The sequence below is a fragment of the Thamnophis elegans genome, chromosome 3 (assembly GCF_009769535.1).
Source record: "Thamnophis elegans isolate rThaEle1 chromosome 3, rThaEle1.pri, whole genome shotgun sequence".
Classification (NCBI taxonomy): Eukaryota; Metazoa; Chordata; class Lepidosauria; order Squamata; family Colubridae; genus Thamnophis; species Thamnophis elegans.
In genome coordinates this window covers 54445842-54461749 of record NC_045543.1, presented here as the reverse complement: position 1 = coordinate 54461749, position 15908 = coordinate 54445842, and positions in this window count along the sequence as shown.

Sequence of the window (15908 nt, the reverse complement as noted above, 5' to 3'; positions counted from 1 at the left end):
GTACACCTTAACTGTAAAGGTACACAATGATTCCAGAGCCCTGTATGAAGCCTAGCAATTCATTTTGTATTTTTAAGCCATTATGTTGGCTTTTCAAAGGGATGTGATCATCTCTAGAGGCTTTTGTGTCTCTAACTAACTAACCTTCTTCACTGCCCTCTCGACATGTATGGTTGTGCGACTGTTGTCTACTTTTATTATTTGTATTTTGTCTTTTTATGTTCCCCTTTGTCCCCCTTGAATTGTTCGCCGCCCTGAGTCCTCCCGGAGAAGGGCGGCATACAAATAATAAAATACAAATACAAATACTGCCAGAGGAAATAAATCAGACTGACGGCCTGGGATACTCCAGCCACCCACTGGCTATTAAGCTTTTGAAGAGTAGTAGATATAGGGATGTTTTGCAGAGTATTGGGCAATAAAAGGGAACAATCATACTATTCCAGACAGCACCTGTACCAGTTGAACAGTATTAATTGGTTTGTGGTTTGTTTATTTGTTAAGCATTTACATCAATGCTTTACTTTAAATGATGTTTTAATTTTTTAATTGTGGCATTATATTATTCTTTCCTTGATTGTTTTATTGCACATATACACAACACAGTCTATGGAACCACATTGATGAGATGGGCAGCTATATACAGCTGTCCTAAACATAACAACCGCAACTGAGCTCAAAATGTCCATTGGTAAACAAGGCGATTGTTAAGGGAGTTTTGCCACATTTTGACCTTTCTTGCCACAGTTGTTAAGTGAATCATGTGATCATTAAGTGAATCTGGCTAGTCTCAATTGACTTTGCTTGTTGGAAGCCATCTGGGAATTACAAATGGTGATCACATGACCCCATGACAATGCAAAATGTCGTGGCAACATGCCAGTTGCCAAGCGCCTGAATTACATGACCATAGGAATCCTGCAACAACCGTTAAGTATGAAAACTTAAGTCACTTAAGTCAATTGTAACTTTGAACGGTCACTAAGTGATGGCTTAGTGTAATGTAAGTCCGAGGACTATCTGTACATTTAATACATTAATGTCTAAATCCTACTTTATGTGTTCTTCAGTAAGTAACTCAGCACCTCCAAACTGGAATAAAATCCATCTAAGCAACCAAGTAGGTAGGTAGGTAAGTAGGTAGGTAGGCAGGCAAAAAGACAGATGGACAGAGGTAGAAAAAGGAGGAAGGGTGAGGGCTACGATCTCAATGCAGCTACATAGGAAGAGTGAGAGGCCAAAAGCCTCTTTTGAAAGGTTTTTCAAGTTGTAACATTTTAAATGCTGTTCATCAGCAGCTGAATTAAGTTGTGAATATCCTTCCTTCCTCCCTCCCTCCCTCCCTCCTAGCTGCTTCAAAAAGAACCCCAGATTTCATGAAAATTAAACAAACCTAATATAATTTAATTGTTAAGGTGGTATGTCTGGCTTAATATTAGTTGTACTCAAGGCAGGGAGGAAGAGCAATGTGAGCCAAGAGATGAACAATGAACCATGACATTGTGGTAGATCCTTTCCATAACTGTATGAAATGTCCCCCTTGGCCAAAGTACAAAAGAGCAGAGCTTGCATTATGGCATTGAGACACACGGTGTTTGTCATTTGGGCATCCTCTCCATTTGCTACAGATGTCTCTGCAGAGGCCAATGACAGTGGGCACCTTTCAACAGCTATTCTCATTGGGGATGGCAGTTTGGAATGGCTCCAATGATTTTGTTTATTTGTTTGTTCATCCATTTGTTTTTAACCTGCTCCTTCATTATAGGAATCAGTTGTAGAATTTCCATCATTTTCTTTCCAAGTAATTTCAATTTTATATCTGTATAATTATTTTTTTAAGCTTGAGACAGGAATCAGGATGCCTGCGAAACTGAATATTATCTCCTTCCATCCACAAAATTTGGGAATGAAGAAATTCTTTAGAATCTGGAAGTCTTCAATCAAATTGCCATTTTACCTGCAACATGCTTGTGCACAAGTGGTCATTCAATCATACAAATATTGACGCACCTACTTGGTTTCCACCTCTCTAGATACACATATATGACATTTGAAATTCTGTGAAATTCTGACTTAAAAAATAAAATCAACCATCTTCCCTTCCAAGAAAGAGTATGATTCCATTATTTAAATCCCTTAAAAGTAACCTCAGCCACCTCACCCAAATCTTAATTTCCTGGAGCACACACAAAACCACACTTTTCACTCCCTCTGGAACCAGGATTCAAAAACAAGTATAACATTTACCAATTTGGGGATGGATTTGTGCCATGTTAGGAAAGAATATCAGTTCTCCCTTCTGCGAGGCAGCCAAATGCCTCGTCTTATTTGGAAAGCTGTTATCAAAAATAATGAACTGCAGATTCTTTAGATTTTTGATACAGTGAGTGGGATTAAACAGAACAGTTGGAGCTGACGGGAAATTGTGGGGAACAGGAGCCTTATTAGAATAGTACAGGAATTATAAAAGCTTCTTGCCATTCTGGTGACATATAAGTAGACCTCAACTTACCACAATTCATTTAGTGACCATTCAACAGCACTGGAAAAAAGTGATTTATGACCTTTCTCCACGCTTATGACCTTTGCAGCATCCCCATGGTCATGTGATTAAAATTTGGATGCTTGACAACTGACTCATATATTGGATGGATGCAGTGTCCTGGGGTCACCTTTTGCGACCTTCTTACAAGCAAAGTCAATGGGGAGGCCAGATTCATTTAACAACCATGTTACTAACTTAAACCAATGCAATGATTCACTTAACAACTGTTTGTTGCCAACTGTGGCAAGAAAGGTAACAAAATTTACAAATGTTTCACTTAGCAACATAAATTTTGGGCTCAATTGTGGTCATAAGTTGAGGACAACCTGTACTTTAAAATACTATACGAACACAGGGATAAACAGAACTCGGTCGGTGTTCAGGCTGTTTTATTCTGCTTAATTCCTTTCTATATTCTGTAGTGGTCATTTAAGTTACTTAAGAGTTTAGTACAGTAGGGCCATCAACCTGCATCATAAGATGAATAAAAGGCACCTTTTGTTTATTTGATGGCTTGTCTGATCCCACCTTTCATTTAAGGACAAAAATCGGTATGCATATCACTCTCTGCTTCTATCTTTCTTCTAACAACACCATATGGTAAGAGTCATTGGCTTAAAATTGCTCAGTGAGTTCTGGGGTTGAGTATAATTTGAACCTGGACAGGGCATCTGCAGGTGGGAGGGGCAAAAAACACAAAAATGTGGATGCAGCCACCCAGCCCTTTCTAACATGGTATTTTAAAAACGAGTCAGATTATCAGTTATGAAGTTGTGGCCATGACCTTGACTCTTGGATCTCCCTTTTGCAGAAACCCCTCTACTTAGATTACTGAACCTTAACCACTACATCACACATATGTTCAATATAAGAGACAAAAAAGGCTAAAAGATAAATACTGGGAAATATAAGCTAAAATGGATTGGGCTTTCCCATGGTTTGAAACACATAGATGTGTATTTGGAAGGCCGAAGAACCTAGTCTCTTGAGGAGTGAAAGTGATAGTACGGATCTTAGCTACTTCTCTAGAAAAAGAGTAAACACTTTCTCCTAGTCCAGTCTGACAGAAATAGTTTAACCTCAGGGGAAATCATCTGGTCTGAATATCTTAATGGCATCCAGCCGGGAGAGACGTGTTTGGACCTCATCTTCAAAGTCCTCCTCCTAGCCTTTCAGTAACACTTAAGGCAAGAAAGCAGCACCACAAATACAAGATGTTGGTTGGTTAGATAGATAGCTGAAGTTAGTTGGTTGGATAGCTAGCTTTCCTCAAAAATAATGAACTTCAGGTTCTTGGCAAAAAAAAAGGTGTGGCTAAAGTGGGGGATAAAATTTGGAACATTTGAACATCAGTTGTTCCAATTCCAAATTGGAATTGGAACAACTCATCTGACCTCAGGGGAAAAAAACAGATATTAGGGTGAGAGATCATACCTACTACAATATAAATTGAAATCCTTTCTTCATACAGCTATCCAACAATGTCAACAAGGCATATAATTCCAGGCAAAAAACCAGTTTGGACCAGAATCTAAGATAATGCAGTCTTAACAGGAAAGGAACCAGCCAAAATTCCAAGCACAGCAAGAGTTTAATGCATACAAAGGAGTGCTGGGTATGGAGCTTAAAAACTTGGACTGGACAATTTTAAGAGATATTAACTCTTGAAAAGTACAAATTTGTAATCTGTAAAGCAAGAAGTTCATCACTTTAGTCTTATATTCATAGCAGCAGAGACATAATTATCACATCTACTGCCAGCAAAATAACAGGATTGGAATTAATTATCTTGTGGGACCAAACAATGACAGTATTTATTTATTTCCTCCAGAAGAACTTAGGAAAATAATGTCTAAGTATTTAAAGACCTTTGATTCTTCTTTACGATTGTCCTTAGTTTTTTCTAGGCCTTGGTGTATCTGGCTTGCCTTTTGTCTCAGAGTCAATAGTCACATCTTGCTTTCATTGTTTTTATTATATGGTTATGAGGAAAGCTGTATTCACTCTTTTATGTATTGCTTTGGAATCTTCTGGACGGTGATGAAAAACGATTGTAAATTTCATAGTTATCTGTAAGCATGAAAAATACAGTACAGAATCCCAGAAATGTGGGGGTTCAGCTGTAGCACAAATAGAATATCAATGTGGATATGAAGTTTACAAGGAAAATTAAGATGAAAGCCAAACAGAATCTGGACCCATATATAAGCAGTCCAATCAATATGCTGTAAATGGGCATAAAATTTAAAGTAGATCCCAAATCAAGACTTGAGCCTCACAATCAGTCCAAGAAGCAGGTAGTAGAGTCATTTAGGAGCATTTAGGGGCAGAAGAAACCAAAAGTAACACTGAAACAAAAGAGAATCATAGGGTCTCCTCCATTATCAGCTTGAGAGTATCGGACACCCCTTCAGCCATATTGAATGATGGCATTGCTCCCTGACAATGCAAAGATTTCTATTTTTAGAATAATTTAGAAGGAGGGCTGATCTTTGCACGTCCTAAGCTTTGGCACCCTGGCCAGTGTCTACTCAGTCTAACCTAAAACTGGTCCCGATCTCATCCTTTCTCCACTTGCCAGCCTTTAGTGGCCACCATTTTTTTTTAAAAGCACCATCTTAGAAGTCATGAGTACCAGTTTACATCACATTCAATACTTACAATTTCCCTAATTATTTTCACTGGTTTACAATTTGAAACCTGACATTATGACCATTTCAAAATCACAAATCAGAATTTAGCACCTACACATTTCATAAACCAAGAACATTTAAAACTATATATCGGACAATTCATGAGCTTGCCCACTTTTCCTCATTCTAATGTTGGTAAGTGCTAACACAAAAAGATCATTTGCTGATCAACAAACTTTTCAACCTACCTCAGAAAAAAAACAGATGATGTCAGTATAAATATATTTTTGTCTTCCTGTAATATCTATCCAGATTCATTATGCAATGGACTAATTAATCCACAATGAATTAACCGGTAGAATAACATTATTAAAATGTTTTCTTTTGTTATGTCATGCGACAGTATACACATGTTTACAACTTGGTATGAAGTTGTATGAAGCTTTAATTGATCTTTCTACTGATTTTAATTCCATGAATAGGCCTTCTGCAAACATTGAATCACACTTTCTGAAACAAAGCAAATGCTTTCCGGAACCTTTTATTTAGGTTTTTTTTCCTGGTTTACAACTGCTTTTTGGAATATAATTCCAGCACAGAGGACATTTAGCTGGAAAAGGGTGGCAAACTTTTGAATTAGAGTACATTATTACTTAGAAAGTCACATGCCTGAGTGGAGTGGATTCAAAATATAATAAGTGCCAATGCCCTGAGTGATCACTTCTTTTTACAAAAATGCCAACATTCTCTGACCTGTGTATTTGGATTATTTTTTTCCATTGAATTCACACAGCAATACACTATTTGTGCTAACTTCCTGTTCATCGGGATGCCACATAAGCATCTGCCCAATTTGATTAGAATTAGTATGTGTACCAATGATTTCCAGACAAACAATAATGCCCCCCCAAAAAAAATCCACTTTATATGAACCATTGTCTTTGTTTTAATTAAAGGTAATCCATACCATATTTGAGCCAGTAAAATTGGTGGAGATCATTAGCATTATATACTATCAGTCTGCTAATATATTCTACTTTGTGCAATTCTAGGCACAAGATTGGAAAAAAGTTAGTAAAGCTGTAGTAATATAATTTGGATCACTGTTGACTCCCTCTGTTACTAGGCAATAACCTCTTTGTAATGTCTAATAGGCCTCAACTTACAAACACAGTTGGGATCAGAAGTCACTTTTTTAATGGTAGAATAACAGAGTTGGAAGGGATCTTGTGCTTGGAGGTCTTCTAATCCAATCCCCTGCTTAGGCAGGAAGCCCTATACCATTTCAGACAAATGGTTGTTCAATCTCTTCTTAAAAACCTCCAGTGTTGGAGCACTCACAACTTCTGGAGGCAAGATGTTTCACTGATTAATTGTTCTAACTGTGAGGAAATTTCTCCTTAGTTCTAGGTTGCTTCTCAAATTTGTTATTTGTTATTCCATTGCAATTTTCTTTGCAGTCCATCCCATATCTTTCAGAAAATATGGATGGTTACAATATTAAAACTAAGTAGGAAAGATTCTGGAAAAGATAATCAAGCAATGAATTAGCGAACACCTAGAAGCAAACAAAGTAATAGCCAAAAGCCAACATGGGTTTGTCAAAAATAGATCATGCCAGACTAACCTTATTGCGTTTTTTGATAATGTGTCAAAATTAGTGGACCAAAGGAATGAGGTCGATATAGTTTACTTGGACTTCAGTAAGGCATTTGATAAGGTAGACCATGACCTACTACTAGGTTCAGTAGGCATTTGATAGGGTAGACCATAACCTACTACTAGATAAAGTAGAAGAATGTGGGTTAGACAGTATCACCACCAGATGGATTCGTAACTGGCTAACCAACCGCACTCAATGTGTAGTCCTCAATGGAACTGCATCTTCATGGAGGGAAGTATGCAGTGGAGTACCCCAAGGCTCTGTTTTAGGCCCAGTACTCTTCAACATCTTCATCAATGATTTGGATGAGGGAATAAATGGGGAACTCATTAAATTTGCAGATGACACCAAGCTGGCAGGAATAGCCAACACTCCAGAAGATAGGCTAAAGATACAGAAGGATCTTGACAAACTTGAACATTGGGCACTATCTAATAAAATTAAATTCAATGGTGAAAAGAGAAGGTTCTACATTTAGGCAACAAAAACGAAATGCACAGGTACAGTATAGGTGGTACCTTGCTCAACAGTAGTAACTGTGAAAGGGATCTTGGAGTCCTAGTAGACAACCATTTAAATATGAGCCAGCAGTGTGCAGCAGCTGCCAAAAAAGCCAACACAGTTCTAGGCTGCATAAACAGAGGGATAGAATCAAGATCACATTAAGTGTTAATACCACTTTATAATGCCTTGGTAAGGCCACACTTGGAATACTACATTCAGGTTTGGTCAGCACGATGTAGAAAAGATGTGGAGACTCTAGAAAGAGTGCAGAGAAGAGCAACAAAGATGATTAGGGGATTGGAGACTAAAACATATGAAGAACGGTTGCAGGAACTGGGTATGTCTAATTTAATGAAAATAAGGACTAGGGGAGACATGATAGCAGTGTTCCAATATCTCAGGGTTTGCCAGAAAGAAGAGGGAGTCAAACTATTCTCCAAGGCACCTGAGGGTAGAACAAGAAGCAATGGGTGGAAACTAATCAAGGAGAGAAGCAACTTAGAACTGAGGAGAAATTTCCTGACAGTTAGAACAATTAATCAGTGGGACAGCTTGCCTCCAGAAGTTGTGAATGCCCCAACACTGGAAGTCTTTAAGAAGATGTTGGATAGCCATTTGTCTGAAACGGTATAGGGTTTCCTGCCTAGGCAGGGGCTTGGACTAGAAGACCTCCAAGGTCCCTTCCAACTCTGCTATTGTATTGTATTGTATTGTATTGTATTGTATTGTATTGTATTGTATTGTATTGTATTGTATTGTATTGTATTGTATTGTATTGTATTGTATTGTAAGTATGATGTCATAAGTGATGCTTTATTTTAGAATTTTGGCACATTTTTTTTGAAGCCCTCACTTTTTGTCTACCCTCACAATGTATATGTATGTATATGTATGTATATAAGGCCACTCCATGGAAATATTGATTTGTTATCTGCAAGGTATGGATTTCACTCTCATGAATTGAAATATTGCTCCTAAAAGAAAAGTTATAAGTTGAGAGCTGCCTGTTTAAGACCATTGCAACTGCTGCTTTGCCAAATCTTAGCTACATGAGGGGTGATGTTGCAAGTTTTAGGGCTTCCTTTCCACTGCATTACCCCATCTTGTCCTGAGCTGACCTTATAATGTTTTTGTTTTCTGTAAAAGTGTTTTATAAAACTCATTTCAAAACACCTGGTCCTACAATACAGGTGTTTTAGCAGCCGATGTCTTGTCAGTGAATTTGAAGAGCCTTGATAGGTTCCCAAGAGCAGCAGACAGCTCCCTCAATCTCAGCAGGCTTTACATGTGTGGAATTCAAATGCTCAGGACTCAACTCCCAGCATGAATGCTGAGGAATTCTAGCAGTTGAAGTCCCCATATCTTAAAGCAGCCTAGTCCTATGAAGCTGATTAAATAGTGCTGAAAAAGTGGAAATTTTACACTTTGTGTGCTTGTATACTTTCAAACCAAACACCCAAAAGCAGTGTTGCACAATTTTACCATCTGCAAAAAAACTTTATTTTTGGGTGCGGGTGATATAATTATACTTCTATGAGGGCATTATTCTCCTACTTATTGAAAGGAAAGCAGTGGCTTTTTGAGGCTTAAAATATTCCTTCACAAATTGAATCAAAAGCAGAGGAAACAGAAAAAGGAAGTGAGAAAGCTTCAGCATAGGCCATGAGAAAGCAGCACAGGAAGGTTTGCTATGCCAATCTTAGACTGTATTCTTCCAGTTGCAATGATCCCACGTTACTTGGGAACAAGCAGCACTCTACTCCGTGGTAGCAATGATTCATGCATGTTAGTTGACTTTAAATGTGATATTCTTCAGTGCTGTACATCTTGATTTAAAGATATAGATAAACTTTTACAGCTCTGCAGTCATGGACACCGTGAGTTTAATGAAAAGAAGGACTAGGGGGTGACATGATAGCAGTGTTCCAATATCTCAGGGGTTGCCACAAAGAAGAGGGAATCAAGCTATTCTCCAAAGTACCTGAGGGCAGGTCAAAAAGCAATGGTTGAAAACTAATCAAGTGGAGAAGCAACTTAGAACTGAGGAGAAATTTCTTAACAGTTAGAACAATTACTTGGCAGAACAACTTGCCTCCAGAAGTTGTGAATTCTCTAACATTGGGAGTTTTTAAGAAGAGACTGGATAATCATTGTCCTCCCAGGTCCCTTCCAACTCTCTTTTTCTATTCTATTCTATTCTATATATGATGCAGCAAATAAAATGTGGTGGAATTCCTTCTTGAGTGTTATGGATGAATCTATTAATATAAACTTACAATAACAAGGGCTAACATTAGTCTTGCAATTTTGAAAATATTTATCCCCTCCATTTCTTTTATCCTCCAGAAAACTAGGAGGAACTCTGCGCATGTGCAGGACGGGAAATGGCTGCCCAAGCTAAACGCTGGGCTTACAAAGAACAAAAAGAACGAATAACCTGCGGATTGAGATCCCGGCGATCGGCGAAAAGGAGTCCTGGCAGGAGATTAACTATTGGGCAAGCCGAAGAGGCATCGGCCTACGTGAGGGGGTGCTGCTGGACGGCCCCTGGACGGTTTTTGTGATTCCATTCTGGCCTCGGCGGTGTCGAAGACAGCGGGCGAGCGGCGGGCGTTCTTTCCCAGCTGCGCAGCGGCAGGCGTTTTTCTCAGCTGCACAGCGCTGCCGGTGAGACCCTGGTTTCGGGACTTGTACTTGGACTGTGCTGGGCGGTGTGCTACATGAGGCAGCTTGCGCCTCGCCTGAAGGAAGGGGCGGCTGTATTCCAACGGCAGAGTGGTCGGGACTGGGCGGTTGGTCTTGCCGCCGCCGCTACAGTTTCCCCAGGCCGCCTCCCCCCCACCCCCCTCGTCTCTCTGGTGCGGCTCCTTCGCTGCTCGCTGTTGCTGCTGCAGGCGGCGGGCAGATGATGGCGGCGTTCCTTTCCATCCCTGGGTGCCTGCAACATCCTCCGACGGTACCTGCCCGGTTTGCTGAACCCCCGGGGACTTCCCTGGACTGCCTCCGCTTCAGAGGGGAAGAAAACAATCTGGGCGCTACAAGTGCCACCGCCATAGCCCTCCCGGACGCCTCCCCCTCCCCTCCCCCTGTGGCTCAGCCTTTGTACTATCACTGCCCTCGTTCTCTCCTGAGCCCTGTCTGTTTGGACTTCTCCCCTTGGTGGACTGGGAGAGTTTCTCCTACAGCCTGTCAACGATATTGTCAAGCTTTTGTCTATTTCCTTTGCTGGTCATCTGGTCCTTTTCCAGCTGTACTTTTAAACATCAAGTTTTGCCTAACCATAATCCCAGGGCCTCTGGACGTGCTATCTCAGCCCCAGCTGCTTTGACTATTACTAGTTACAACTGCCCTGGGAATACCAATACCATCTTGGACAGCACTTGTTTAATTCCATCTATTACAGTGCCTTGGTTTTTGGACAAACGGGGATGCCCATTGTGCATAGGAAGACCTCCTGCTCCCCTCAACCACCTTAGACTCTTGGGACCTTTTTAGCCTTACCGGAGCAGGGAAAATTTTTAGGAATGCGGTGTGAATGGTATGTCTGATTGATGACTGTACCCACTTTTTAAACTTTATTATTGTTGTATTTTTTGTGTTTTAATTGACTTATGTGGGGAATGCATGGACGAGTGGCTGTGTTTGTGTGAGAGGATGACTGATTCAAAGGACCTGTCAGGAAACGCGGGGGCTATAGGGGTTGGTGGAGGGACTACGGACACGGGAGTGGGCCAGAGCATTACGGTCTTAACAGGGAGGGGCAGATATGGCGGGGATTTAGGGCTGGCCATTACCGGGGAAGGAGGACTCGCTACGTTACAGAGATCCCTCCTTCCGGCCCTACGAGTCCCACTCCAAGGCCAGATGGTGCGAGTAATCAGGACCCTGGTCTCAGGCTGAGACCAGGGTCCTGATTACTCGCACCATCTGGCCTTGGAGTGGGACTCGTAGGGCCGGAAGGAGGGATCTCTGTAACGTAGCTGTCGCTAAATGCCAGGTCTGTAGTTCATAAGGCTCCCCTCGTCCGGGACCTAATTTTAGACGAGAGGGCAGACCTGGCATGTATTACTGAAACCTGGCTGGGCCCGGAGGGAGGAGTCCCCATCGTAGAGATGTGCCCAGAGGGTTTTCAGGTGCTTCATCAGCCGCGATCCCAGTAAAGGGGTTGGAGGTGTGGCTATTGTTATCCAAGAGTCTCTAGTACCTCGTAGGATCCCTGCTCCAGAGCTTGTCGGGTGTGAGTCCCTGCTGGTGAAGTTGGACCTCAAGGGTCAAGTGGGCTTGCTGTTAACGTACCTACCTCCCAACAGCATTGCAGCAGCCCTCCCCTCGCTCCTCGAGTCAGTAGCCGAGCTGGCAATTGAGTTTCCCAGGCTCATGGTTCTGGGGGATTTCAACTTTCCTTCGCTCGGTGAATACTCTGATGGAGCGCAGGAGTTCATGGCTTCCATGACAGCCATGGGATTGACCCAAGTAATTCGGGGCCCGACTCACTCGGCGGGTCACATGCTCGACCTCGTATTCCTCTCGGAGCAGTGGAGCTGTGATCTTGGTTTGAGGGGTAGTGAGATCTTACCCCTGTCATGGTCAGACCACTACCTACTGAGGCTTGACTTTCGGAGACCAAACCCCCACTGTAGGGAGGAGGAACCGATTAGGTGGTTCCACCCCAGGCGACTTATGGACCCTTTGGGCTTTCAGACGGAGCTTGGAGTTATTCCTGATACCCTCGTCCGCAGTCCGGTGGAGACTCTGGTTGCTGCCTGGAATTCAGCAGCGACAGAGGCTCTTAACCGGATTGCGCCTTTACGGCCAATCCGAGGCAGTGGATCCAGGAGGGCTCCTTGGTTTACTGAGGAACTCCGGGAGATGAAGCGCCGAAAGAGACGCCTAGAGCAACAATGGAGATCCAGTAAGTCCGAGTCAGACCGAGCGCTTTTAACATCCAGCATCAGAGCCTACCTTCGGGCTATTAGGACGACTAAAAGAACACACATTGCCTCTCTGATTGCTTCCGCTGAGTCGTGCCCAGCCGCCTTGTTCAGGATAACCTGTTCCCTCCTAAATAGGAGGGATACGAGCGATCCTTTGCAAGGCAGAGCTGAGGATTACGTCCAATTCCTCGCGGATAAAGTTGCTCGGCTTCGGACGGACCTGGACTCCAATTGCGCAGAGCCAGCTGAGGCACCAGGGGAGAATCTGGCTGGACATCACTGGGTTGATTTTCAAGCTGTTACCCCTGAGGACGTGGACAAGGCCATGGGAGCTGTAAGTGCCTCCACATGTGTACTGGACCCGTGCCCCTCCTGGCTGGTCGCTAACAGCAGGGAGGTGACACGGGGCTGGATCCAAGCGGTTGTTACTGCCTCCCTTCGGGAGGGGTTCTTTCCCCCCGCTCTAAAGGCGGTGGTGGTGAGACCCCTTCTGAAGAAGCCATCTCTGGATCCAGCCGTCTTAAACAACTATCGTCCAGTCTCCAACCTCCCCTTTGTGGGGAAGGTTGTTGAGAAGGTGGTTGCCTTTCAGCTCCGGCGGTCCTTGGAGGAAACCGATTATCTAGATCCCTTCCAGTCAGGATTTAGGCCGGGCTACAGCACGGAAACTGCTTTGGTCGCACTGATCGATGATCTCTGGAGAGCCAGGGACGGTGGTTATGCCTCCGTCCTAGTGCTCCTTGACCTCTCAGCGGCTTTCGATACCATCGACCATGGTATCCTTCTGCGACGACTGCGGGAGGTGGGGGTGGGAGGCACTGTCCTACGGTGGTTCTCCTCTTACCTCTCGGACAGGTTGCAGTCGGTGTTGGTCGGAGGGCAGAGATCGACCCCTAGGCCCCTGACTTATGGGGTGCCGCAGGGTTCGGTCCTGTCCCCCCTCCTGTTTAATATCTACATGAAGCTGCTGGGTGAGATCATTCGACGGCACAGGATAAAATACCATCAGTACGCGGACGATACGCAACTGTATCTGTCCGCCCCGTGCCAACTCAGTGAAGCGGTTGACGTGATGTGCCAGGGCCTTGAGGCTGTTAGGGACTGGATGGGGGTTAACAAGCTTGTTCTCAATCCAGATAAGACCGAGTGGCTGGTGTGTTTCCCTCCTACTAATTGGCCAAGTGTTCCATCTCTCAGGCTGGGGGGTCAAACAGTACGCCCCTCAGACAGGGTTCGCAATTTGGGAGTCCTCCTGGACCCACAGCTGACTTTTGAACATCACTTGTCAGCTGTGACCAGGGCGGCATTTGCCCAGGTTCACCTGGTGCACCAGTTGCGTCCCTACCTGAACCGGGAGGCCCTCACAACAGTCACTCGTGCCCTTGTGACCTCTAGACTGGACTACTGCAACGTGCTCTACATGGGGCAGCCCTTGAAGAGCATTCGGCGACTTCAGCTTGTCCAGAATGCAGCCGCGCGAGTGATCGTGGGTGCACCTATCCTCCGCGAGCTGCACTAGCTGCCTGTTGATCTCCGGGTTCGCTTCAAGGCGCTAGTCGTCACTTATAAAGCCCTTCATGGTATTGGACCTGGGTACTTGAGAGACCGCCTGCTGCCAATTACCTCCACTAGACCGATTAGATCCCACAGATTAGGCCTCCTCCAAATTCCATCCGCCAGCCAGTGTCGACTGGCGACTACCCGGAGGAGAGCCTTCTCTGTGGCTGCTCCGACCCTCTGGAACGAACTCCCCGTGGAGATTCAAACCCTCACCACCCTCCAGGCCTTCCGCAAAGCCCTTAAAACCTGGCTGTTCCGACAGGCCTGGGGTTAAAGAACCGTTGCCCCCGTCTCGAATGGTATGACTGCTGTGTGTTTTAAACCATGTATTGTTTCGTGTCGTGTTTTTAACTTTGTCTGTAACCCCCCTTTTCCTGGTTTTGAGTTGTGAGCCGCCCTGAGTCCCCTTCGGGGGAAAAGGGCGGCATATAAATAAAATCAATCCAATCCAATCCAACTCTTCTGGACCATTCCCATCCCACCTCTTCTTCTGTAGCTTGAGATTTCTTTTGTGTGATGTTCATCTAGTCTATGGCTGTTCATCTTGTTACCCCAGGTCATTCTCACATACCGTTACTCCACCATTTTGCTTTTTGGATTCTTTAGACACATCCCTCAATGTGACAGAACTTGGTTATGTGGTAGTAACCAAGAATTTGTGTTTTCCATAAAGCAGAAATTCAGTGATACATCCTGAACATTATTAAGGAACTTACTTCTATGCCTTCTTTTTTATAGCTTTTCATAGCAAATGAGGAAGCCCCAAGGAATGTTATTTTATTTGCTGCTGGCTTAACAGTGTTTAAATGATTATCTAACTTCTCCCATGCTGAACCATACTGAACAAAAGTACATATCTGAAGGACTAGAAAGGCTTGGTAAGAGCATTAAGTCATTTTGTGAACAAAGGTGAAGTAATATTTGTAAGGCATGATAATAAAGAAGAGCTGCTCCTGTACATAGCTAAGATAGCAACTTGCTACAATTGTTGAAGTAACTAGGGGACTGTCCATATGACAAGAGTAATAACTAATAAGGATGCACGGAAGAAGTGAGATATAGAAAAAATGTTTACAAGTTTGAAATGACTTTGCTGCCTACTAAAAAAAACAGATCCATTGATACATGAGCAGTTATATAAATTGGATGGATGGCTGGATGGATATTAAAACCAACTAACATTCAGTTTTGCCCTCTTACCTTTAGGGTAGGAGATTCTACTTTTGTTTAAAATTATTGTATGGCTTCAAGTTGCATCAGAGTATGATGAGTAAGTTAAAGGATTGAAGAAGTGAAACAACTTACACAAATAAGATAAAGTAGGTAAGATCAGCAGAAAATAAGGAACAAGCAAACAATCTCTAAAGAAAGCAAAGTCATTCGCAAAGATGTAACGATAGGTGCCCAAAGACACACCAGGATTTTCTTGCTGTTTCATAAAAAAAACCTTTGCTTGAACTGACCAGGACATTTTCAAATGCTAGATTTCCACCTGAAGGCCAGAACGCTGAACACCTTACTTACTTAGCTGGAGATCTTGTTCTGGTTCTAATGAGCCATATGCCTTTGGTAGTATTTATAATTTTGTAAACGGGAATATTCATTTGTTGATTAATTCATTCATTCATTTATTCCAAGCCATTTATCTGGCTGCCCATCTCCCAACAACAAATGTGGGCATCTAACCTAGGAACAGCTTATATCCTTCGACGTTACCTTAACAGTTCCTAGGTCCTTGGTTAGGACTCGAGCTGTTGAGCTACCAGCCAGCCCCAAAAGCTGTGAATCTCACCAAAGATTAATCACACAACAACAACAACAACAACAACAACAATAATAATAAACAAACATATAATGGCAGCTGAGGACAATGACAATCATCACAACTAGCCCTCCATTTCATGAACATTATAGTTTTTAGGAATCCAGTATTACAGTATTACAGTATATGCAGTAAAGAGTGGCACAGGTGCTGCATCAGCCGAGAGCCCAGGGAAGGGGTGGGGGTGTGGCCGTTGTTATCCGGGAGTCGTTAGTTCCTCGTAGGGTCCCTGCTCCGGAGATTGTCG